The 27,194-nt window shown below is 41.0% G+C and overlaps 1 long non-coding RNA gene across 1 annotated transcript; it reads right to left on the bottom strand.

Annotated features, from left to right (window-relative positions):
* Positions 1–8,268: 8,268 nt before the first annotated feature.
* On the bottom strand, positions 8,269–25,275 carry LOC143442237 (uncharacterized). Its single transcript, XR_013110250.1, has 4 exons — positions 24,980–25,275; positions 24,083–24,341; positions 15,800–15,936; positions 8,269–10,641 (listed from the first exon to the last, which is right to left on the bottom strand). It is a non-coding gene; the product is annotated as an uncharacterized LOC143442237 (long non-coding RNA).
* Between the last annotated feature and the right edge of the window lie 1,919 nt (positions 25,276–27,194).

A 27,194-nucleotide genomic window follows, 5' to 3' on the forward strand; every position in this document is an offset into this window, starting at 1 on the left:
GAATACTTATATGTGATTTTTATTCATCAGTCACACCTCAGTAAGAAGAAACTGGGTATTTTTAAAGATTTCTTCATTTTACTTTATATGTGTGTTTTGTGTGCATGTATGTATGTGTGCTGCGTGATTGCCTAATGCCCTTGGAGATTAGAAGATGGCATCAGATCTCCTGGAAGTGAAGTTATAAATGGTTGTGAATAAATCACATGGGTACTGGGAATTGAACCTAGGTCTTCTGTGAGAGAAGCAAGCACTCTTAAGCACGGAGCCATCTCTCCAGCCCCAGAACTGGAATTTTTAGTTTAAAAAAGGATCTACCGGTAAATAAAAGCACTCCCTCTTTTTAAAAAATCGCCAAGATGATCCTGTGTACTTTGGTCAAAGAGCAAATGTAGTTCAGAACATAGAAAAGGTGGAAGGACTTCAAACTTTTACCTCTGTATACTAAGGCTGCTTCCTCTTGGAGGGTCATCAACCAGCGCTGTTACCACTTTCTGTTTTTGCAATGTTCGAGACAAAAGAAATCAATGCATCTTTCTTTAACCACTGGGAAATGAGCTTGAGAAAAGGCAGGAGCTTGCCCAAGTTCACCCTGCAAGCCAGTGACACATGCAGCTCAAAGTTCATGCCTCCTGGTGCCCAGACCAGGTTGTATAAGGAAAAAAACAAAAACAAAAACAAAACAAAACAAAAAACAAAAACAAAAACAAAAAAAACAGAAAGAGGGGGAAAGAGGGTGGGACAGTTAGTATCTCTGATAACTTCAGGCTCAGTTGTCTCCAAAAACAGTGTCTCACAAACTGAAAAATCACTTTCTTCAGTAAAGCTGAACTGCTTTTCCTGTGGGATCCACCCAGGCCTGACATTTACTCAGTAAATTCTCTGGAACAAATCAGAGCCCTGCTGTGACTGGTTTCTCTCCATCCTTCCAAGCTTCCAGTTAAGTGGAGCCTAGCGGTCCATTTCCCATTTTGCATCAGTGGATTGTTCTCAGCTTTGACAGTGACCTGGCCGACTCTTACAGCTCCAATTGTGAACATGCCTTCTTCCTTACCCCCAGCCCGGAAGCAAGCTGTCCTTTCCCCACCTCCTCCAGCTCCACTAATCACACCCCTTGCTTGCTCTAATGCTGTGTTCTTGGCATCTTAAAACCAGGAAAACACCAGCAGCAATGAGGTCAGCTGTGGTTTCCCAGTGGAGCCAGGATTTTGAGGCTGTAGAGAACATGGTGCTATTGAAGGAGCAACAAGGAAGTGCCCAAGAGTCTTGTCATAGTGTTCAAATTATTGCTAGTTTACATTAATTGTTATCTCTTTAGCTTTGTTGCTTGGGTCATTGTGACTAGAGTCTGACAAACACTTTGGGGTTTGTTTGTCTTTTAAATTCCCAGTGTGCAGCTTTGAGATTGGTAGTGGGATTTTATCTGTCTTCTCGAACGTGACTGTAAGGTGTTTTTTAAGATTATTTATTTTGAGGAGGTGTTGTTCAGTAGCACAATTACGGAGGTCAGAAGACTGCTCTCAGGAGCCGGTTCCCTCCTTCCACTCTGTGGGTTCTTTTTCTGAATCCAGGTTGTCAGCCTTGGTAGCAGGTGCCCTTCACCTCTGCATCACCTCACAGACCCTTGACTGTAATTTTAGAAAAAGACGATTACCTGGATATTTTGATGAGGACTCTGAACCCCAGACCCCTTCTGATATCAGCGCACCCAGGATTGACTCTGACGCATGTTCATAACAAGTCCTTCCAGTTAATGCTTGTGATTTGGGAAAGTTTATACTCTGGCAAGTTTGGGAAATACGGGTTGATGGCACAAACATTTAAGCACACCCAAGAGAGACATCTGCTTGCCAGTAATCTAGAAGACATAAGAAGGCTTCCATAGGCAACCAATGAAAGGCTAGTGTGGGCCAAAAATTCCAGTGTCCACCGTGTCAGGCCCCTACCACACCTCATATCTTGCGCACAGGGAGCAGTGATCTCGCTTCCAGAAGCCTGCCCACCACTCCACACCCAGGCTGACCTTGCCAGCCACTCAGCTATGCTTGTCCATTCAGTCTCAGTCTGTTTTCTTAGCCTTTGAGCTCACACCAGACCCAAATGGCCTTTTCAAAGACACGGTATGTTCCTTCCTTGGACTCTGATCTTGAGACCTGCTAGGGAGCATTGCCTGAATCATATTTGCCTTGATTTGCTTAGAAGAGGCCACACAGCACCTTAGCTCCCCTTGTTATCAACTGCCTGGGTGACATGCTAAGAATCAGTAGACTCAGAAAACAGCTACTCAAGGAAGAACAGTAAGAGTGGATGCTGAGACCAGGCTCCATGAGGGCAGGTGTTCCTATGCACCATTTTGCTTCCAGGGCTCACAGAACACCTACAACATGATAGAATTTACAAATACACTTGAGTGAAATTTTAAATCAAATGAATCAACATGGCAAAATGAATTTCAAGTTTAAATATTTAGGCACACATAGAGAACTGAGTTATACTTTCAGAAACCAATGTAAAATGGGGATGTAGCTCCACAGAAGAGCATCTGCCAAGCATTATGTGGGGCTCTGGGTTCAAACTCCAAAACCATAAAAAAATAAACAAATAAGAAAAGCATGAACTTAAACACAAAAGTAGGGGAACATGTAGCCGATCAAAACACGTGTATTCATGAAGGAAATTCTCAACAGATTTTTTTAAATACATAAATTTCAAGAAAAAAATTAAAAGAAAGAAAAGGAGAAAGAGAAAAAGAAACTCTAGATGCAATTCAAGACCTTTATCTGTTCCAGCTTCTCCACACCAATGTTTTCAAGGTTGTTGGCTCTTTAATACTTTAGGAAATTGTTGTGCAACTTATTACAAATGCTATTAATCTTATTAATTATCTTATTAGACTTTTGTTTGTATAGGTTGTATCTATTAGGGATGACTAAATTAAGATTTGTAAATGACCACTTAAAATATTTATTCATTGGGCAAGCTGGGGAGACAGCTCAGCAGTTAGGAGCTTTTGTTAGTCTGAGAGGACAGAAGTTCAGTCTCAGCACCCACATTGTAAGGCTCACAACCGCCCGAAACCCTAGCTCCGGGCCACCTGATGCCCTCTTCTGGCCCATACAAGCACATGCACTCATATGCACATACCCACATACATACACATAATTTAACATAAAATAAATCTTTAAAAATACATTTATTTATTTTGAAATAACAACAATAAACCCATTATATTCACCAGATATTAAAAGGTCAATATAATTACATGTTGTTAAAAAAAAAAACAATAGCTGTTTTTCAAGACAAAAATAATTTGATGAGAAAAATGACTGTTTTACTTTTTTTTTTTTTCAAATCTCTTGGATGTTTGGTAAAAGAGAAGTCAGCTGGATTCTCACATTGGCTTCTGCCTTTAACATGTGGCCATGTCATAGGCTATGTTGATCACACAGGCACTGAGAAACTCCATTGTATATTCACAAAAGGAGACTTCTTAGTAGTGCTCTGGGGTCCCTAAGATGGTGTCCCCAGACCACACTTTGTGAATTGTTGATCCCATTTTTCTCAGTACAAGTTCTAGACACAATCAGAAAACTTGATCAAAAAAATTCATTTCTCTTCTTTGAATAAGGTGCTACTTTATCTGACTAGGATAAATACCCACATTAGGAAGCCACAGCAAAGAAATAGGAACAAATACTCTCAGCATATTACAAAATATAGATCTTGAAATTCACAACTTATTTCTCTTTGCAAAACAGAATATTCATCATAGAAGCACAGAGCCTTTGGTTCTATACTGTTCCTTTTATCTTTAATATCATATCTTCTTTTGGAATGAGGCATCTAGACCAGCATGTGTTCTAGCCAGACAATATGATAACTGAGGCCAGGCAGAGTGCTAGGCTCCTGTAATCCTAGCACAAGGGAGGTTGAAACATGAGGATGAAAGGTTTGAGGCCAGCCTTGGTTACATAGCAAGCTGCTGTCTCAAAATATAAGAAAGAGAGAGAGAAAAAGATAACTTTTAACTGTCTTTTAGATGTATTCTGAAAATTAAATACATTAATGCAAGTTGAACACTTAGAACAATTCAACAAACAGCAAATAAAAATTGTATATCATTTAAAGTACCTTTAAAGCAATTAAAAAGTAAAATTCTGTTTTACCTCAGTCCCCATAATTTAGTATGTATTATAAGGATTTGTTTGTACTTGTAACTTTAGATCTGACTTAAGACAGACTTCCTATAAAAGGATGAATTCATTGAGGCATCATTACAAAGGTGCTACCTGAAGCTTGAAAATCCATACTTCAAACCAACTGTGAGACTACCTCCTTCCTCCCAAAGTTGCTACACATATAGTGTTCATTAGCCTTGCTCTAGCAGCCTCTATGTGGCAATTAAATTTAAGTTGACCCCTGGGTTAATGGCAACCACGAAGAATTGTTACTGCTAAATGCTTACTGAGCACTGACAGATTTGGCAAGTGTGTACGGAGCATCCACTGTGTGTAAACCTTGGGAAGAACAAAGTCAGAAAGACGTAAATTCTTAGTCCAAATCACAGCATTGAGCTTAAGTAAGGAATGAGGACACAGGCAAGACACTATAGATGACCAGATGACAATAAAATCACTTATGAAAAAAGACAAAGGAAGGTCATTCTGGCTTGAAGCAACCAAGAAGACTTTACCTACCTGGAAACTTTGAGAGGGAGGGTTAAAAGATGCACATGATCAAAGCAAGAAGATATGGGAAGAAGGAAATCACACTGGAAAGGGGCGGGGTTGGACCATGACAGTCTGGCATAATGAAAGCATAAGGCAACCTTGGAAAGGACTGGAAATGAATGAAATGAGTTTACGTGCGATGTTTCATCTAGACTTCAGTCACACATCAAAACACGCCTTGGGAATAATTGAGCTAAAGCTGTATCATTCATACTTGGGTATTGTGGGAACATGAACATCATTCATCCACTCTGTGCAGGAAGGACAAGAGGAAGGCACTGGCAGGAAAGAAACCAATAAGGAGGCTATGGAAATGGTCCAAAGGGAGAGGCAGTTCACTGAGGATTCATAATTGGTACAGGAAAGAAGGATGTGGTTTTCCTAGTAAAAGAACCCAACACATTAGGTGACAACTAGAAATCTGAGAACATTGTGTGCTGGACCAAGGCCATGTGAGTTATATAAAATCTGAATATATTTAACACAAGGGATAAAAGACAAAAAGGAAAGGAGAACAGGTTTGGGACTTTCCTGGGCAGTCGCCTGCTAAACACTACCCAGTTCTCCCCTAAGACCTTGGCTCCTATGTTCAAGTTCACATATGGCACCAGCTGAACACTGTAAAACTGCAGAGTCAAAATCCTCACCTCTGGGTCCCAAGATGGGTCACACATCAAAGCCCTCCAAGACACTAGTCCTAAAAGACAATGGGCCTTCACTCAAGGTTATTGAGGCCCCGAACCTAATAGGCTTAGAACCTAATAGGCTTAGGAGAATGCCCTGCATTGCTCTGCCCTGGGTATAGCAGTGGAGGAAATATGCTGGAAGAATTGGCTAGGAGTGGCTCTGAGGGTTCCCCTCCTGTTACATCAGTTATTTGTTGGGACCAATCAGTTAAAAATGTGGGTTCTGCTGGGGAAATAACAAACACATCTCTTGCTACTTGCAGAAGCTGTTCTTTCTGGTGACACATCTTCCTTCAGCATTGGCATCTTTTCTCATTTTATTTGCCTATAATTAATCCTCTTGGGGTGTGCAATTAGACATGAAATACTCCCTGATTTCTCTCCACATTTAAAATGTACATGTTAGCTAACTACTTGATAAAAGAGAAAGAAAGAAAGAAAGAAAGAAAGAAAGAAAGAAAGAAAGAAAGGAAGGAAGGAAGAAAGAAAGAAAGAAAAAAAGAAAGGAAAAGAGAATCCTATATTATTGTGTAAACTCAAAATAAATCCCATGTCATTAAATTTTTTAGGGGTAAAATAAAGCACAAAGCAGTAAGAAACATATAAATGAATATTCATAACACCTTATGGTAGTTAAATGCTTTCTAACTATGGTGATAAACATAGAAGCAAAAGATAAATGGGTTCAGCTATAAAACTGTTTCCCACTTCTGGAGTGGATAATTGGAGACTGGGCTGGGAGTGGGCTGAGTTGTTTGTCATTGTCTGTAACTTTTATATGTTAGTGGATTACCTTTACAGGTAACTCTGAAAAGTAGATATCCATAGTCAAGACATAAGTAAAAAGTGAAGATAAATTTAAAAGAAAATGTATTTACAACATTACTCACTATTACAAGATACATGTTATTACATTTATTTCATTGTATCTCTCAACATGTGTGTGAGTATGCATGTATATATGTGTACAATTACACATACTCATGTGTGTGCTTGTGTGCCAAGGCCAGAAGACAAACGTAGAGGTAACTTTGCATTCTTCAGGAACCACCAACCTTAATTTTTGAGACAGAATCCCTCATTGGCCCGGAGTCCTCTGAATTATCTAAGTTGCATAGCCCCAGGAATTAGTCTGGAGTTATAAGTGTGCATCATCATGCCAGGCTTTTTTTTCTACATGGTTTCTGGGTATTTAACTCAGGTCATTATCCTTGCATAGCAAGCACTTTAAGCTTAAAGCCACTAAATTATCACCCAACCCGTTGTGCTTCATATGTGAGAAAAAAATGAATGCTTATAATACCATGGAGGGTTTTGTTCAAAAGTAAGCCGACAGAGATCAAAATCAACCCTGTTTCTTCTTGACAACTGGGTGTCTTAACTCATGATGCCTCCTTGCCTTAGAGTCTCTACAAAATTAAAATCGCCTTTTTCCGGGAAGCAATGCAGGAAAAGATGCTATCTATCTGCAGGTTATGAGAAATCTTATTTCAAGAGTTAGAGTTATTCACAGTGTTACATGAAATAATTTAGCAAACAGCAGGCCCAGCAAGTCCGAGTATGGCTCCTAGGCAAAAAGACATACTAGCCAATTGAAAACTGGGAAGATAATTAGAGTCACTCACAAGTGTGAAGAAGAAACTCAAGTAACCAGATTGACTGGTAGAATGAGTGTCTATGTCACCATCCTTAAAGCAGTGCATCTTAAAACAGGATCCCCGATCCACTCATTAACTGCCAAATACTAAAAACAATAACAGCACAGGATGTTATCAATGAGCCGCTTTGATAGGAGTATTGATGGTATGAACTTCTTTGGCAAAAAAGAAGTTTGCACCAAGAGTATTGAAAAGCAAATGCAGCCGGGCAGTGGTGGCTCACGCCTTTAATCCTAGCACTTGGGAGGCAGAGGCAGGCAGATTTCTGAGTTCGAGGCCAGTCTGGTCTACAGAGTGAGTTCCAGGACAGCCAGGGATACACGGAGAAACCCTGTCTCGAAAAAAAACAAAAAACAAAAAAAAAGAAAGAAAGAAAGAAAAAAAAAAAGAAAATCAAATGCATGTCTGTATGTCCATTACAGATGGTCTGCAATTGATTGTGGATTAACTTAATGCTTCTTTGACCCTGTTAATTAGGTATTCCCTAGAAACCATACAGTTGGCCACTTGTGTCCATGGGTTCTACAATAGCACATTCAAGAAACCACAGTTCAAAAATATCTGGAAAGAAATGTATCTGCACTGAATATGAGCAGGCTATCTTGCATAGCACTTACACTGCATTAGGTGTTGTAAACAACTAGGAAACTATTTAAATTTTATGGGAGAGTTTCAGAAGTCGTATTGCAAATTTATATGCTATATTATATAAGGGACTTAAGAATGCACTGATTTTTGAACTAGGATATTTGTGGGGGATAGCCACGAATAGTGTGGTATTCTCTTGCTATGCTGCTGAGCAACAGCAAAGTCAGCTGTGCAATCCCAAGAGCAAAGCACCTGTGTCCTCAGGAAATGGAAGTGAGAATCGTGTATGTGTACGGTAAGGCTGTTAAGTGCACTGTTCAGCTTAGACATTTTTAACTTACAGTAGGTGTTTTACATCTGACCTCACCATAAACCGAGACACATTTGTCTTTTATTTCTAGAAATATATTATAAAGGGAAGGGCAAAAAGGTAAATGTGCAGAAATATATAGCTGTAAAATGTTCATTATGATATAAGTTATAACAGGAGAAGAAAAATTAGAAGCCATTGAGTAGCTAGGATCCAGGGAATTCATTAAACAAGACAATACTCTGGCTATGTTTCATCTTTAGTAGACATCATACAATTATTAAAACAAGACTAATGCCAAGGATGTTGGTGGTATAATAAATGATTAAAAGAGAGTTGGAAAATATCCAATTAAAATCACACATATCCATACTTGTTAGATAAAATGTAGAGTTTGTATAACAAAATACAGGTATGTTATCTACCTGGTGGGATTACAGAGGCTTTACTTTCTTCTCACTCATCTGTAAATTCTAAAGTGTTTGCAGAAAACAATGATTTCTATTGAGTGATTATTTAAAAAATAATCCTTTTGTAGTATTGAGGATTGAATCCAGGGTTCTGTACATACTGCCCACATCTTTAACCTCTGGTCTATGTTTCCAGACTTCTAAGAAATAAAATTTTAATATAATTTTTCTTTGTTTTGGATATTTTATTTTTTTATGTTTTAGATGTCATCCCCTTTCCCTATCTCCCCCACCAGAAACCCCCTATCCCATCCCTACTCCTCCTTTTTCCTTTTCTATAATTTTAATTATATGCAAGTATTAAAGTCAGTTCTAGGTTGAGGAACTAGCAATACTACAGATTCAAATAGTCAAGTAACAAGTAAGACAATAAACACAAATGGTCAAAGAAGAAGAAAGGCAATAAACAAAGTTCCATGATCACTCCCATGAGCACTATTTCTAAGGGCTTATCGGGATGACCAAAATATCTGAGCCTACTTCTCTGTCCTAGCCCAAAGTCATTTTCATGTCTAAAGCCTATTTCTTTGTTCTAGCCTAATATTTAGATTCCTGACTGAAATTACTTCTTTGTTCTAGCCTAATGTCAGATTCCTGACTGAAGCCCACTTCCTTGCCCTTGGCCAATGTCATATTCCTGCCAAGCAACCCATTTCCTTGTCCTTGGCCAATGTCAGATTCTTGCCAAGCAGCCCCCAAAACTCTCCACCTCTCCCCCTTTTTTATTTCATAAACAAGACGGAGTCTGTCTTAGGTCATTCTGACAAGAATGCCTTTCTTACCCATCATGGAATATGCATTATCAAAAGTAATGTACTTCTGTCTTAGGTTGGTAAGGCTCTTTGCAGAATCTTACCCATCCTTAGCTTGCCAGCCTGTTAAATTAATAACTTTATCTGGGGGTCCATTTTCAGTTTCAAGCCATGTACTTTGGCTGCCAATGTGTTGATGTTGTTAAAGACAAGCTTTAACACAATGGGCAGGAATAAAAGTATTCTCAGGACAAAAGGGCTAGCATGATCAAGCTATATATGCCATTCTTGAAGCTTGACCAAAATAGAAATACTGACCTTGGGCCATGGGTAATTTTATCAGCAGTATCTGCCACATCAATGCACAGCAGAACAGCATTCTTTACATTCATAAGCTCACTATACAAAGTTAAAACATCCAGAGAGGTGTTAGAATTATGCCAAATACACTGCAAATGTCTTTTAACTTTTTCCTAACTATAATGACTATCATTGTAAATTTTAGTAATAACACAAATCCAATGGTATTTGGCATGACACTCGAGATGGCTCCTTATTCTTAAATTCTGAACCTCCTTCCAATAATTTGAATAGGAAAAGGAGCATCAATCCATTGTTCCAAAGGTCTATCTAAATTTTATACTCAACACACTAGTAACATTTTTTTGCTAAATGATTAACAAAAGTAGCTGTCTTATGGTGCTAGTAATTAATGTAATTCTGTTATACCAGCAACAATCAAGCCCACTACCTCTTGCTTCTGCTTAAAGCCTGACTCACTTCTTCTAGTACTTGCAAGCTTTTATCAGAATACCAAGGTTCTGTAATACTCAGGGCAATAAAACAAATGCTGGTTGATAGACCTCCATAACAAACATGCCAGGTTCCAACACACTAACACAATTAGAAAGTGTACAATCAATGCAACTTACACTAAATACTGGAGAAGAAACAAAAGTAAATTTAACTTAACAATTAAAAGAGCTTTAACACATGTACTAACATTTGTTTGAAATCCAGATCCCAACCCAACTTTATCTCTTGCTAACATAACATCATAGAGAACTGCAGCTAATTTCCAAATATGTCTCTGAAAATACCCAGAACCAGCCTTCCAAATGAAGACTGTTATTTCCAATATTGGATTGATTTCTAGACCAGTCCATGGTTGAGTCTCAATAAGTGGTTACATTTAAGAAAATTACAAGGGTCATTATAACTTCTCTTTTTGCTTCTCTGTTCCACAGGGTCTAAAAACTTGAGGCAAGGCAGTTTGCCCCATCTGGGATATAGGAAAGCAAAGGTGGGTTAGGAAAATATGTCCAATACAGCTTCCCAGTCACCATTGTCAGGGCACTCAGCAAGCTCACAGGTCAGCATAATTCTTTGCCCCAGCAACAGCATATCTCACTTGTCACTATGGCAGCCACCATGCTCCTTCAGCATCCTGCAGAAAAAAACACAAGTGTGACCTCTTCCCCATATTAAATACCTAAGATCCTGGGCTTGTTTTACAATTTTTTTCTTTTGTTATGGAGACTAAAATTCTGTCAAGAAACTTTTCTTTGAAGTGTCCTAAGACACCAAGGAAAGCATTCTGGTGTCTTCTTCACATACAGGTTTTTATTCACTAATTCTTCCCTTCATTCTGTCTATTTTTCCATACCCATGATGTTGGCTTGCATCTGTGAAATAAGCACCATGAGGTCCTGATCCTCCATGAATTCCCAGCCTAGTGCTTGCCTGAGACCTTGGGATGACAAGTCAAGACAGACAGAATCATATATTAGCTTGATTTTGGAAACGATAACCTCAAATTGGATACTAAAACAAAGCCTGACCCAAGAGTAACTTTAATGTCCATCAGAGTAGGATTTAGCATGTGGAAAAGAGCAGGTTGCAGTGACAGTAGAGGTTGAGGGTACTGACTAGAAAAATCAAGGAGATGGTATGTAAGTATGAGTAGTTGAGCATAGTCAGAAGGTAGGAAAACTAATGGTGATACCCAATTAATGGCTGGTTTGACCATTTACTCAATGAAGAAAGAGGAAAAAGAGGAGGAATAAGAGCAAGAAAATAAGTAGAAGAGGAGAAGTAGAAAAACAAGAACAATAAAAAGGAGTCATGCAAAGCTCCTCATCATGTAGTGAGTTGAGTGATTTTGTGTCTCTACACAAAGTTAACTATCTCACTGCTCTGAACCACATCTGAATGGAAGCTGGTTAAGCAGCTTGCCTCCACAGACCCCCTTCTCTCCCATGGAGGTCAAAAGTATGTTTTTTTCCTGTTCTGTTGAACATTATACACATCCCGAGTCAACCACATAATTGAAAAGACAGAAGCTACACACAAGATCTGGAGCAGCACAGTATGGCAGTGGATGTCTCCTTTTTGCTTCCTGCAGCTCAATCACAAGCATCCTCTTTTCAGCAGTGACTAAAGGCAGGGGAGAGAGCTGGGATTAGCATTGGACTACAAGGAGAAAGTCTGTCTGAAATTTGAGTGAATGGTAGAAGAGAGCTGTCTCTCGCTGAGACCAACCTCTGTGAAGCCCTTGATCTCTGCCATCTGAGTCAGAGTAATGATCTTCTATCTGTAGCTAGAATCTAAAAGAGATAATCACCTTTATCTTCTACCCCTAGTCTGTGACTGTCAAGATGCACTCTGAATGGTGCCAGGAGAGAAGACTCTCTCCAGAAAAGTCAAAGACCTTCTAAACCTGCTGTTTCAGTCCCTCTTTTTGCTGAGTTCTCCCTAGCTGCCAGTACCATTCTAGGTGGTCCTCAAAGTTATTTCATTTAACCCTCAAAACAGTGCATGCCCATATTATCATCCCCACCATAAAAGTAGGGGGAAGCAGTTCAGAGATGCTAACTGAAATTGGTAGGTGGTAGGCCCAGAATTCTTGCCACCACCACCACCACCACCACCACCACCACCACCACCACCTCTTCCTGACTGTCCCCTAACTCCATCTTCCCATTCTCCAATCAACACACTGTGGTTCAACTGAGCAATTTATCTTTTTCTTGAGATGCAAAGTGTTCTCTTCTGTGCCTTCCTTTCAGTTCTGCCCTTGTTTGGCTGACTGGCTTCTGTGCATCTGCTCAAGATTTACTTTCTGTAGAACCTTGTCCCTACACACACACACACACACACACACACACACCCTAAACTCTTTAGATTATTAAATACAGAAATTGTGTTATTGTTCTCCCAAATGTGCCACATCTGCTGACATACAGGTTTGGAGAATTTGGTTTCTCCTCCACCTGTAGTAGTCTTTCTTTATACACACAAATGCACGTGTACATATCTTTCCTGATCTTTTAGGCAAATCACTGTCTCACTGTCTCCTGGCTCAGAGCCTACTTCATAATAGATGCTTAATACATATTTATTGAGTGAATGAATGTTCACTCCTCCTACTCCCTTCTCTTCTGTGGCCCTAGAATATGGGAATTAAGGACTATGCATCTAAATTTAGTTTGGGTTGCTGCCGTCATTAGAAGCAGAGGTTCCCACCCTTTGCTGGCAGGAAGTGAAGAATCCTAACTATTAAAAACTCTTGCCATGAATGTTTTTAAGAATGGGCAGCACTGGGGTAGATAATATCATTTTCCCAAAGATAAGAAGCAACTCTGGGGGAGAAAGGAAATCATTAGTCAAGGAGAGCAAAAAGCTTACTGGAAATTAAATTAACTCTTACACTCAGTCATCACGAAAAGAGCTGTTTGCTGAAACTCTCATGTGAACATCTTTCAGCTGGAAAGATGCATACCGCTTACTAATGATCTTTATCCTAATGTGAAGGCGCGTCCTTCTGTCTTCATTTACTTAAGGAACTGTATTTATTCACTTTATATTTGTTATGAGAAAGTAATCCTAGTTTTCATTCTTATAATAAGTAAGCCACTTAAGCTCTCACACTTTTTTTATTTAATCCAAGTGACAATAGAATTTGGGCTGGGGGGATGGCTCTGCAGTGGTTTCCAGCATACACACCAGGAGGGGCATAACTTCTCTGTAACTCCAGTTGCAAGGTATCTGACACACTCTGGTCCAACTGAGCAAGTTTTTTTTTTTTCTTGAAGAGCTTAGTGCTCTCCTCCTCTGTGCCTTTTAAAGAAATGATGGCTTGGTAGAGAAGATGGTTCTCTTCCTGAGAACCAGAGTGTTCTATTCTTTGGAACAGAACTCAGCATCCACATAGCTCATAGCCACCTATAGCTCCAGCTTCAGAGGACTCCACGCATTTTTCAGGCCTCTGAAGGCACCTGCACATACATATCACACACACAGGAAGAGAGAAAGAAAGAAAGAAAGAAAGAAAGAAAGAAAGAAAGAAAGAAAGAAAGAAAGAAAGAAAGATTTTAAAACTTTTTCTGAACTAATTAGAAATTAATAGATTTATACTTCCTCATATCATTTATATAATTAAAAACAAGTTCTCTTATGAGTTTCATTGAAAACCTCACAACATGCTGCTGATTCTTAATATGATAAGATGGAAATGACATTTTGCTTCTATGGTACTTTGTCTAAAACCCTAATCTCTAATCACAAGAAAAACTTCAGGCAAATCTCAGTACGGGGATTGATACAAAATAAATGATCAGTACATTTCAAAATGGTGAAAGGCATCAAAAATAAATTCTCGGAAAGTATCAACACTATTTGATGTAGAGTAATGAAGGAGCCTTGGCAAGATTGCATTATGAACATTAAATGTTCATTAAGGAAACATTAAACAAACCCTGAGAAATGTGAAAGTAACTCAGATCTTCCCACCACCACCACCCTAGCTCAGATCAACTAATAAAGTTGGCCGAGTCCCAGAAATGTGAGTAACTTTAGCCAAGATCAATAAGCTGTCTAACCAACTCACAACTGGATGAGCATGTCAGGCCAAGGGCAAAGTCAGCCCTGATCGTGAGAATCCCACTGACGTCTGAGCTAGATGTATAGTTTGTGTCCAGTTATTATACAGCATTTTTTTCAGCAATGGAAACCTGAAGCAAGTAATCATGTGTTTCTCTTAGTTGGAAAGATGCTTTGGTGGAGAAGAACCACAAAGGAAAAGATACTAGGACGAGAGAGAGAGAGAGAGAGAGAGAGAGAGAGAGAGAGAGAGAGAGAAACAGAACCCCTTCACCTGGCCTTTAGCCAGCAACTCTGGCTTCTTTTCTCGTTACTACCAGTCACCAGTCTTCTGCCTGGGGTCCATTTTGATCTACCCAGATAGGAGTCGAGGGTAGGGAAAAAGAAGCTCTTCTGCTGACAATAAACAAGTGCCTAAGACTATGGGCATGAACTAGCAAATCCTTCAGAAGCCAGAACTTTACAGCTTTAGGCACTGAGGTTGGAGCCTTATCATCTCGGGCACCAGCAGCTCTGATATTTGGCAGTCTTAGTAATCCGTGACTTCTGTCAACATGGGCACAACACAGAGAACCACAATCAGCAGTAGGTGGCATTGCCTGGTGTTATAAATGTCCTATGGGCTTCAGGTGGAAAAAGCCTTAGCCCTAAAACGATATGCATCACAAACTTCTTCAGGCCTTCGGCTGTGGGAATACTCAGCCTTTGCAAAAAGCTCTCAGGCCTAAGGTGTCTAAGACCCTGAGCTCTTAGAACTTAGCTGTTCTCTGGAACCCTTCTATACAGCCAAGGCCTGCAGTTTCTCTTTGTCTCTTTACACCTTCTATTTCTCTGTAGCTGTAGTTCCCTCTCAGCCCTCTGCTTCCCCTGTCTCTTGTCTTTGTCACTTCTCTGCCTAGTCATGTCTGTCTCAGTTCCTCTCTCAAGCCGCTTAGTTGCCTCTTGTCACTGTTGTCAAGCTACCACTGCATGACCCTCACTGCTGCAGCTGCCTTCCTCTTACTCCAGCCCTGCCCTCTCTTGTCCTTTCTGATACCAGCTCAGCTCACTGTATTATTAAAGAAACTATGGATCCCATCCCCCTAACTGGGCTGCCCTGTCTGGTTTCAGTGAGAGTGGATGCTCCTAGTGCTTCAGATACTTGATGTGCCAAAGTGGGGATACTCAGAGGGGCCTCCATACTCTCAGAGGAGAAGAGGGTGGGTGAAGGGAGGGACTGTGTAAGGGGGGACAAGGAGGAAGGGGCAGTGATCAGGATGTAAAGTGAATAAATAAATTAATTAATGGAGAAAAAACTCGAAAGCAGGCAAGAAAAGTTCATCCAAAGAATTTTATTTGGGACTAGTTTTTGCAACATTGGGTGAAAGCACAGAAAGCTTTTGTCCTAGCTGCCCTCACAGACTGAGCTGAACAGCCTGCTTCTATAGGCAGAAAGGAGGTAATCACACCACCACGGCAGACCATGCCTGAGACCTCATGATTGCACCATTCACAAAAGTTCCTCTTACAAATGGGAGGTCGTATTGGCACCAGTAGTTACAAATCTGATGGTAGCATACTAGGTGTAGGACTACCCCTCTATCCTGGGGGAAAATCTCTTCATCAGCATCTAGTGTTTACTGAGATTCTAATGCCAAAACACACAGCATGCACTGTTTGAAACTGTGGTGGCTGCAACATTGCCCATAGAGGCGCTTTGGCTGCAAACAGATGTCGTTACCTACAAGTTTCTGAAGGTGTCCATAGAGTGTGCAAAGCAGGTGGCGCTGGCACAGGGCATAGAAACAAGCCAGGAAGCAGCACCTCTCCATGGCCTCTTCATCAGCTCCTGCCCACAAGTCTGAGTCCATGTCCTGACTGCCTGTGATGATGAACAGTGAATTGTAAGTATAAATGAAATAAGCCCTTTCCTCCCCCAACTTACTTTTGGTTGTGGTAGTTCATCACATCAACAGTAACCCTCACTGCAACAGACGCAGTTTTGGATAATTGCTTTTAGATCAGTGGCTCTCCACCTTCCTAACGCTGTAACACTTTAATACAGCTCCTCATGTCAGGGCGACCCCCAAGCATAAAATTATTTTCATTGCTACTTCATGGTTCTAATTTTGCTACTGTTATGAGTTGCGATGTAAATGCTTTTGGAGATGGAGGTTTGCCAAATAGGTCACAACCCACAGGTTGAGAACCTCTGCTCCAGAGTATAAGTTTCCTGGGGCTGCTGTCACTCGTTACTCTTCATGTGGCCCAGTGATCAACCTCGCAGCTGCACGCACAATGCCCCTTAAGGTCAGCATGAGATTGACTTGAAGGAGCATCAGTGTTCCTGGAGCACTGGCAAGTCCTGAAGAACTGATGTCATCATGCTGACCCGACTGTGTGCTGACACCGAGTGCATCCATTTACTTTACATCTCGCCATTCTTTCCAGTTCACACTCCTCTCTGAAAATTAGCTGAAGGTTTGGAACTTTGTCCATGGCCTTACTTACTGACCATAAACTTCCAGGCAAGTCTGAAGGTCTGGATCCTGGATTCACCTCTATTCTAATTATGACTCCACACCCCAGGCAGATGCTATCGGCACTGAATGAAGACATCTGTGAGAGCTGAACTCCATTATCAACATAGAGTTTTAGTAGTACATGTGAATGAGTCATTGTTACTCACAACACTTAAATTAGATATTTTAACACTATATGTAAAACCCTATCCATGTAGAAATAGTGATATTTTCACTCTCCGTGATCATTCTATGATCTGAACAAAAACCCTCACATGCGTTTTTAATATCTTCATCACATTAGAACCATTTCCACTTCAATAAGTCATTTTAGGTAGCATGTGTCTGCCGGACACTGTGACATTTGATGCCACTCTGCCACATGCCCTGCTCATGTTCACTTCCCTCACCTACTCTCCACCTTCTTCAGTGGTTGCCCTCTTCCTCAGATAGCTATACTTTTAACTTCATGTCAGATTGGTGTACATTTTCATTTGAAGTCTTCGTATGAGGAGAAAAGCACACAATATCTATTTTCCTAACATTACATTTCCAATTCAATCATTTTTTTCTGGAAATAACACACCGTTCTTCTTTATAGCCAAATACAACCACAGTTGGTATATGAACTGTGCTTTCTTTGTGCATCTCCTCATGGACACACAGGTAATTCCATAACCTGACTCTATAGAAGTCTTTTTTTAGCTAATATACAAAAATAATTGGTTTCATTAGGATTTTCATACACATATACCATTGAACATTGTTCCTATTTCCACCACCCCCGCTGCATCCTGTCCTTACTGACCCAACTCCCATGCTCTTTCCGATCTCTTTTCTCCAAATCTTATCACAAAGATACATACGTCTATTTATACATGTGTGTACATATGTATGCACATAAATATATAGTGAAGTCTACATTCTACATATGATGGAAAGGTGTAATGGTTTAGCTTGTAGGAGCCATTCTGAGTTATCGTAGGATCTTAGAGACTAATCTACTGTGTTTCTACTTAAGAGGTGAGAGAACCATGGGTTGGCTTAATACTACAAATGCAATCCCAAGCAGCACGTGCCTATTTTCAGAACATGCAAAGATACCGTTTCTTTACGTGTCTTCTGGGATATACTCAGATCTTCAAAGTATCACTATTTAATGCTATTGTTTGATGGCGCCATCTGTTAACAGCTCACTCGTACTTTCACTGTTAACATTTGGGGAAACAGCTAAGGAAGGATGGAAAAGGTAGAAGAGGAGAGGCTAAGGAAAGGGAGGGGAGAAGAAAGGGAAGGAAGAAAGTGAAGAAGAAAGGAGTAGAGAGAGAAGGGGAAGGAGGGCAGGGGAGGGCAGGGAAGGTCAGAGGAGGAAAGGAAGATGACCTGTATTAGATTCCTTTGTCTCAGTCAAGCTGAGGGTGTCAGGACATCACTATCCTCATCTAAAGACAGCACTGTAGGCTGAGGGTGTAGCTCAGTAGTAGCACTGGCAAGGTCCTGACTCAGTCCCCGGCACTGACATTTTTTCTCCTCAAGTCAGTAGCACCTGAGAACTTTAAGACTGCTGTCTTTCTCCAACATTATATCAATGATGAAAATAAGAGATAAGATAAGCACATCCTCTTGGATACCCCACAGGGGCAGAAGAAACGCCATTTCCTCAAAAGCCATCAGGAGATGAGCCCTCTTGCTTTGTGTTTGAACATAGAGGACAATATTTTGTTCTATGACTTTCATAAACATATATATTCAAGTTTTTAGTGCTAAGAATTTTGTCATTTTTATATTTAAAATGATTCATGTAGATTCTGACTTTTATTTTTAAAATGTTTTATGTGGAGCTGGGCACACACAGACAACAGCACACATGTGTCAGAGTTTCAAGTGTCCGAAGCCACCTTCTGCCTTGTCTGAGACAGTGCTTCTTGCTGTTTGCTGCTATATATGCTGGCTGCAAGCACAGCCTATAAGCTTCTAATGATCTACCTGTCTCTGCTTCCCATCTCACAGCACTGATGCTGGGATACAGATGCATGCTACTATATCTATCTTGACATAGCTTTAGGGGAACCTGAAGTTAGGTCATCATGCTTGTGTACTCTAACTGCTTTACCCAGCAGAGTTAAACATCCCCCAACCCAATTTGTATTTGTCTCTATTATCTTTAATATCTTTAATATCTTCTGTATGTATCTGGTTGTCATTGTTTTAATGAAAATGATTCCCATAGGCCCCTAGAGTGTGGCACACTTAAGAGGGTGGCCTGGTTGAAGGAAGTGTGTCACTAGGGGTGGCTTTTGAGGTTTCAAGTACTCAAGCCAGGCCCAGGATCTTGATCTTCCTGCTGCCTTCAGATCAGTGTGTAAAACTCTCAGTTCCTCCAACACCATGTCTGTCTGATCATCACCATGTTTCCTGACAGGATGATAATGGATTAAACCTCCGAGCTGTAAGCCAGCTCCAATTATATATTTTCCTTTCTAAGAATTGCTGTGTTCATGGTGTCTATTCACAGCAATAAGACACTGACTAAGACAATGGCGATGGACATATGAGCAGGGTGTGCACATGTACATGTAGTATGTATGTATGCATGTAGGCATGTGGAGGCCTGAGATCAGGCATCTTTCTTCAAGAAATCTCTGCCTTTACTTTTATTTATTTATTTTTGCATCTTCATAAAAATATAACTACATCATTTCCCCCTTCCTTTCCCTCTCTCCAGCACCTCCCATACTCCTTCCATCCAATCCTTCCCATGCCTCCCTCTCAAATGTATAGCCTGTTTTTTCTTGATGCACACACACACACACACACACACATTCTGCTGAGCCGTTTTTCTTGTTTGTGTGCAAATGGTTTCAGAGCTTATAACTTTGTGTTAGATAACCAGTCAGGGAGGTCATCCTCAGGAGAGGCTAATTGTCCCTCTCTCCGATGTCATTAGTTGCCTGCAGTTCTTTGTCTAGAGATAGGACCCTATGAGATTCTCCCCCTGCTATATTAGCATTCCTCTTTATCAATATTGTAATTGTTCGGGTCTTGTTTATGCAACCATTTCTAAGAAAGGCAGTCACACAGCAGACTTCCAGGTATTCTGGCTCCTACAATCTTTCTGCCTCTCTTCTGGAATGTTCTCTAAGCTGTGGATTCACAAGCTGTGCTGCAGATGAGTGTCCAAAATCCATTTGCAGTGTGTCCAGTTGTGGTTTTCTATAATTGTCTACATTTGCTATAGAGAGCAGTTTCTTTGATGAGGGTTGGTAGCTTTCCTTATCTGTAGGTACAAGGATAAGATTTAAAGTGTAGTTGAGGAATTATGCTGCTCTAGGAAAGTGGTGGTGGTAGACTGTCTTCAAAAATAAATGATCTCACTACCCCCAAGTAATTGCCTAGGTATCTAGGACCAGGCACAACATTCCTCTGTTGAGTGAGCCTTAAGCCAAATCTGACAGCTATCAGTTGCCAACAATATGTGAGTGCCATTGCTGAAAGGCATTCCAGCACATCACCTATAGCCTATATTATTTTGAAAGTCACTTAGAAGGAGGCGTCTTGTGCCTTGTTCTCGGTGCTTCATTATGGTTCACATAGGTTCATATGGTTCATAAAAGACCCTGTTTTTTGAAACAGGGTTTCTCATTGAACCTGAAGCTCATCAATTTGAGTAGGCTGATGGCAGTGACTTTCAAGGATCCATCTGTCTCCACAGGCACTCCACCATGAAACACAAGGTTTGGGTCACCGGCACATGCCACTACACCTAGCTTCACATGGGTTCTGAATCCAAAGCCAGGTCTCAGTGCTTGAGCAATAGATACTTTCCAATGGGGCCACTTCACTAGCCAAGCTTTTGATTTTTTAATTATTATAAAATTTTTAAGTCCGTGAATATGTAAATTAAACCCACCTATAACCTTTTTTCCCCTATATAAAGAAGCCCTCCACTCTTCTTGTCTTTCTGCTTTCTCATTCATCACTCTGAAATCCATGCATTTGCAAACTACAGCCGTCATAAGATATTACTCACTTAAGAACACCAAAAGACCCAGACTGGCTTCTGGTCACCACAAGCCAGGACACGAAGTGCAGACCCATGCATGTCACAATGTTTGTCATTCTTATTTGTCTTAATCACTTTTCCTGTTGCAGGTGACTCTAGACTCTGTTAAGCTGACAAACAACTCACACCGTCACATCATGAAACTTACATTTTTCTCTTGTTTTGATTAAGGAGAACTAGGTAGTTTCTTTTGCTCTCTAAACAAAGCATAAATCAAGATTTTTTTAGCAGTCTCGACTTTTCAAATCATTCTCAGCATGACCAAGAACAGAAAGGTTGAAACCAATCAAGTAGTAAAGGGGAATTCATGAGCCCAACCTGTCACAAATTGCTAGTTCATGGTATAAAATGGCCAACTAGAAAACTTAATCTAGAAATGTCTTTTTAGGCAAAGGAACACCACAGAATATTCTTAGCAAATGTGATCCCTAATACAACAGTATGAGCAGATGAATCCTGGAAAAATGGACAGCCATGAGAGTTTCATGTGAATTACATGTGATTAGTGCCTTATAAAAGGATCTGAAGCTCAGGTTTAGCCTCTACATCTCTTTCACCATGATAGGACAAATCCTTCATCCCAGAAGGTGGAGGGATATAGCCAAATGCACCATCTCTAAGACACAGCCTGCAACTTGACCAGCTGCTGATCTGCAATCACCTTCATCTACTCTAGCACACTGAGAAACAATTGTCTGATTTTTTTAAAATTACCTAGGCTTAGGTATTTTCTTATACTAGAGAAAACTAAGTAAGATAACTAACATTAAGTATCATATATTGACCAAGGTAATAAATGCCCCCAAAAGTGTCACATGTTCACTCTCACATGTGGATCGTAATGTCAATTCTCCATGTTTTTACATTTAAATTGAAATATATAGATAGACTCGGAAGCAAAAAGGATAATTTGTTTGGGGGAAGGGAGCAGAACCCTTTAGCGGAGGTCTCTTGGGTGCTTGAGGCCTTAGTAGAAGAGCTATGAAAATAAAGGTGGGAATATCGAGAGTGGTAAGGCCCAAACAGGAACAAGGTGGAAACTTGGGGGAAAGGTCAGAGAAGATAGAGGATGGTGGAGCCATGGTGAACAAGATCAGTGCTCCTATGAAGTAGGCTCCAGCAGCACCTCACTCATTGTACCACATGAGACCAGAGCACGGAGATACTGACTGTGAGCCAGGGAAGAGCCTCATGGGAACTTGGTGGAATTTTGCTCTTGGGCTTCTTTTCTCAAGATTGCCACTCTGATTATGACACTATAAGAGGCTTTGGTTTTTGCAATCTGAGTTAACGAAGAAAAGGAGCAAGACTGGAGGCAGACAAAAAGATCATAATCTACAGAAAGATTGAGATATGTGTTGGAATCCTTCCATATTTGATGATGAAAAAGAAAGAGCAGAAGACAGGATAAACTGAAGATGATCCAGACAGTCAGACTAGCTGGGGAGTTAAGCAAGGAGTAACCAGCATCATTCAGGACAGGGCAAAGAAAAAGATAAATGTCGTTTATACACTCTGAGTTTATGCTTATGCTGGTATACCCCACATAACTAATATTCACTGAGAAGCCAGAATCAGGAAAGTCTCAGGAGATAAGGCACAATGAGAAAAGGGAACTTTGAAGCAGAGTTCCCCAAACAACACTGGGATGCAGAAAGCCTGTGGAGTCAGTGACTCAGATGCTATAACAGTGCTCGATGCACTCCGAGTTTGACTGTCTTCCCTGATCAGTGTGAAGATTCAAGAGAATCTGAATGGAACAGGGATGCTCGTCATTGAATTCCCAGATAGTGAGTTCCTTTGAATATTTGCTGGGTGCACTTGTTGGAACCCCAGACAATTGCATACAGTTTGAAAGCTCTAATTGTCCAGGATTTAGTTCATGTGAACTGGGAAAATACACCATTAATGGAAAACATCTTTCAAAACAATTGTAGAAGAGTAAGACTGTCTCTAATGGAGGAATTGATAGATCTCTCTGGAAGCTAAGCAGTCAAGAGTAATGAAAATACACTGATGCTTTCTGCATAGGATTCCAGCTTGGGAACATCCCACTGTCCTGGATTACCAAAGTAAGACTTTCCTTGGGGAACCCATCAAGAAAGATTAAGCCATGTCCTTGATGGGAGGGAGAGGAATGCCGGCTTACCTTACCTGCTCTGCACCCCTCCCTGGCCAGGTGGGGACTCTCCATGCTCACACCTCACAGGCTCTCTCGGGTACTTTCCCCTGTGACATTCTAGATTCCAAGCATGACATTTCCTACTGCCAACGTGTTCCTCTTGCCATCCCACTGGAATAGATGCCATCTTCTGGGCATAGTTTCCGAATATAATCAATTATCACCTCCCTTACAACTGGCAAGAGGAAGGGAGAATGCAGGCATGGAATATCCAACCCTCAGAAAACTAGAAGCCAGTCACATTTGAAAAGGCCATGGTCAGACGTGGCCGATAATCAGGTTTCCCAAGGGGCTTTCCTCTGTGAACTTCCAGGCTCCTCAAGAGGTTTCTATAACCATCATGATATGGAGAGAAACTTCAGTTAGCCTAATCAAACCAATGTGGCATATCAAAGTAAGTGTACCCATTCTACCTGCCCGGAGAGTTCCACTATCTAGTTCCAAAAGTAAAGGCTTAATAAGTATCACCATCAAAAAAACTGAGTATATTTAAAACGGGGTGTTCTAAAATGGCCTGGTATTTCTCTTGAAAATGTTAAACAAACTACTATTAGCTTTGGCTTCCCAAGACAAGGATGAAATCAGATGCCTCCTCTCAAGCATCAAAGCCAGGTCATGAAAGGAATTCAACCCATGCTCGACTGGGCTATGGAAGACATAACTGCCAAGGGTTGGGGGGGGGGCGGAGATTTAAGACACACACACACACACACACACACACACACACACACACACAGCTAAAAAGAAAGCCACAACTTGAGGAAATTATGTAAACCCCTCTCTCCCAGCCCCTTTACCCAAAGGAGCAAATAAGCCATGGGCAAAGCCCAGTGCCATGCTTCATTTCTTACAGTAGTAACTTAGACAGCTGATGACCAGTCTTAACTAAAGAGAAGAGAGGATAAACTTTTCTTAACTACAAGGGTGGAGATTGCCAGGTCCAGACAAGGTCTGCTGATGACAGGAGAGGACATGATAGTTCCCTCCCTTCCAGATGGTTCACACAATTTGCTGAACATAATCTCCAAGCATGTGCTGGGATCACTGGGAAGGTGCCAGCTGTTTAGATGTCTCGCCAAACTTAAGACTCCCAGCCAAAACAATCAGAAGCTAAAGGATCATAGCTGCGATATCTGCTGCTGAGCTCCAAGCACTCGAAGTAATATCAGGTTACTTTATATATGAATATATAGATAAATAAGTTCCCCAAATCTGGCTTCTATTTGGAATTAGTAATTAATTTGGACAAGAGTTAACTGACCCATTGTTCATCCAGTGGCCATGAATGAGATTCTGGAGCCACGGTGCTGTTAAATAATTCATACCATTGCTACTTTTATCAGCACCACCGATGTGGAAAAAGGGAGGCATGAGTCACTTCCTCTTCATTCTCCTGTAGATCCCGCTCTCTCTCAGGCCCAAGTTCATGTCAGCAAGAAAGACAATAAAGCAAGCCATTCAACTCCTGATCACAGTCCTTTAGCCAGCAATGGGCTAGTAAATGTTTAACAGATGTTTTCCTGAGGAAGAAAAGAGGCCTGTGTTCATAACTTCTGCCAATTTCCAAAGTGTAAATATTTTTCTTTTAGCAAATTCCAACATCCAGTGGGATGTCACTGGACTCAGACATGGGGAAAGATAAGAGAAATACACTAATGTTATTTTCTCTGCTCACATGTATATGAGCCACCTCCAGACTACAGAGGTCATAGTGTGGTCATAAATCATAGTGAAATAATCGGGATGTAATGAATTTAGTATATCTCTGATCTTTGTTCACCAGTAAATTAATATTTAGAAATCTGCTGTGTTCTACCAACAGTTCACAAAACTCCTGATAATCTAGCAAATGAGACATAGGGGGTTGGCTCCAGACTCTAAGCCTATCTACCTAGAGGCACAGTGTTAAACACAAGTCATCTTGAGCATCAAAAAATTCCAATGATTTAAAGGAGGGCTTTCCTATAGAAGTTTTCAAGAAGAAAACTAGTCCTTTGATGTTCTCTGAAAAGTCTTCTTAGGAGACAGCAGCTATTCTCTGGGGTCCTTGAACATGGAGATTTGTTTCCTATGCAGGAAAATGCAGTGCAAGTTTTCACGTTGGAATCTCTGTGGCTTATAAAGTTGAAAGGAAAAACAACACAAGCTGCCATCTTACCTCTGCCTTCCCATGGCTCTGTGGCTTCAGGCAAGTGACCTCATTCTTCATGGCCTCTGTTTTCATCATCTGCAGAATGGGGACAGCACCAGTCTCCACATGTGGCTGTGAGGTTGATGAGATCATGTGTTCCATTTGGCTTCATGATCTGTGAAACGTCACAGAAGTGTAAGACTTTGCTTCTATATGTGGAATGAGACAGAAACCTGGAGTGAGAAAGAGCTGGGTGGGGAAGGAAGGAGGAAGAAGATAGTTGGATAAATGACAATGGAAGAAACCAGGAAGACGAGGTTTGGAGTAGGAGGGGGATAAAGGAAGCAGGAGTGAGAGAGGGCAGCACATATCCCATCATGATTAGAGTCATCGCCACAATGCTTTTCCAGACCCAGGTCATACTGCTGCAAGTTCCTTATTTCTTAACTGTTTCCATGTGCAAACTACTGCCAGCATTAGAATTATCTGCTGCCAGAACTCTGTGCAGATGAAAAAAAAATCTTTCTTTAGTTCAGCCATGTTTCTGCTTTGTTTGACAAGCAGCTTGAAATACTATTGAGCCCCAAATGACAGGGGAAAAAATGAAAATTGATTTTAATCAAGGCACTGGCTTGCTGTGGTAACGCCATCATTAATCATTTATTTTTGTGCAAGAATTCTTAGACCGTTCTTTGAAAGACCGTTCTCTGGCTAAGACAGGTTGAAATTGCATTGGTGGGTGGATATTCAGTATCAAAAGGATTCAGCACAGACACACTATGTGAGAGGTGGGCATCTTCTTATGACATGAGAGAGGCAAGCAAAGAGTGCACAGCTGCTTAGTGAACATGCAGGGAGGCATTGAAGAGACCCAACACAATGGCTTTTGTCTTAGTCCAGTCTGTACTACTATAACAAAATGCCTGGGACTAGCTAGTTTATAAAGTCTGGAAATTTACTTCTGAAAATTCTGTACATTGAGAAGCACCAGCAAGTTCCTTTATCTTGTGAATGATGCTCTCTACTTAAAAGATGGTACTTCACGGTGCTTCCTCCAGAAGAGATGATCACTGTGTCCTTACATGGTGAAAAGCTAAAAGGCAGGAGATGAAACTCTGTGAGACCTCTATGGCATGGCCTGCACCCACTCATAAGGGAGGTCTTGAGATCCAATCACATCTTAAATAATCCACTTAACATTACCACATTGACCTTTGAGATTCTGTAGGAGGGGACACCACCAATCAACACATAGCAGCTTCCAATACTGTTCCACACCTGAGGTCATTTTGCCACCATCGAAATCTCCAGCCTCAGGCCACATTCCTCAAGTTCCTTAACTGAGTTTCACCACATTCAGCAAGTCTCTTACACACGCTGTAATATTCCTTCCTACCAAATACACCCAGCTCTGTCGGTTATTAGTATGTCACCTTGACACAAGCCAGAGTCATTTGGGAAAAGAGATTCTCAATTCAGAAAATGGCCTTGTAGGACTGGCCTTTGGCAAGCATATAGACTATTGTCTTGATGTGCAAGGAGCCAGCTCACTGTGGGAAGTGCCACCTCTAGACAGGTAGTCCCCAGCAGGCTGAGCAAGGAAGCGGGGCAAGCCAATAAGCAGTAGTCCAAGAACTCTTGCTCTGATTTCACTCATTGATGGAGTGTGACCAAAGAATTTGAAGGTGAAGTAAAGCCTTTCTTCCCCCAGTTGCTTTCATTACAGCAATAAAATCCCCTAACCAAGACACCAGTCAAGGGAACTCACAAAATGGCATTCTTCTTGAAGCCCCAAATCCCACCTCCATACTTGTCTGTGGGGCCATTATAGAACAATTCACGAATTTGAAGTTTAAGTATTTGCAATATTTCTTCCTTCTATTTCTATCCACTGCCTCTCCCACATCCCAAGTCTCTAGGTTTCGAATACATCCCGTCTTGACTGGACAAGGGGATCAGCTCTGGTGGCTCTGCTCCAGCTGCTCCCACCTCCTATGGATGCCCACGGCTGCTAGAGTGGTGTGAGATGCATCTTTCATCCAATCCCACTCAGCTCTCATTTTTCCATTGCTTATGGCTGCCCTTCTGGGACAGAAGTCCTTCTGAGCCTCATCTGTAGTCTCTTAGGATCTGAACACCTTTTCTCGCTCCACTTCTCCGTAAAGCCCTACTCTAACTGTGTCAAGTCACAATTTGCTGCCCAAGAAACCTGCTACCTATAGGATTGCTATCTATGTATACA

This window comes from Arvicanthis niloticus, chromosome 5 (assembly GCF_011762505.2).
Source record: "Arvicanthis niloticus isolate mArvNil1 chromosome 5, mArvNil1.pat.X, whole genome shotgun sequence".
NCBI classification, from domain to species: Eukaryota; Metazoa; Chordata; class Mammalia; order Rodentia; family Muridae; genus Arvicanthis; species Arvicanthis niloticus.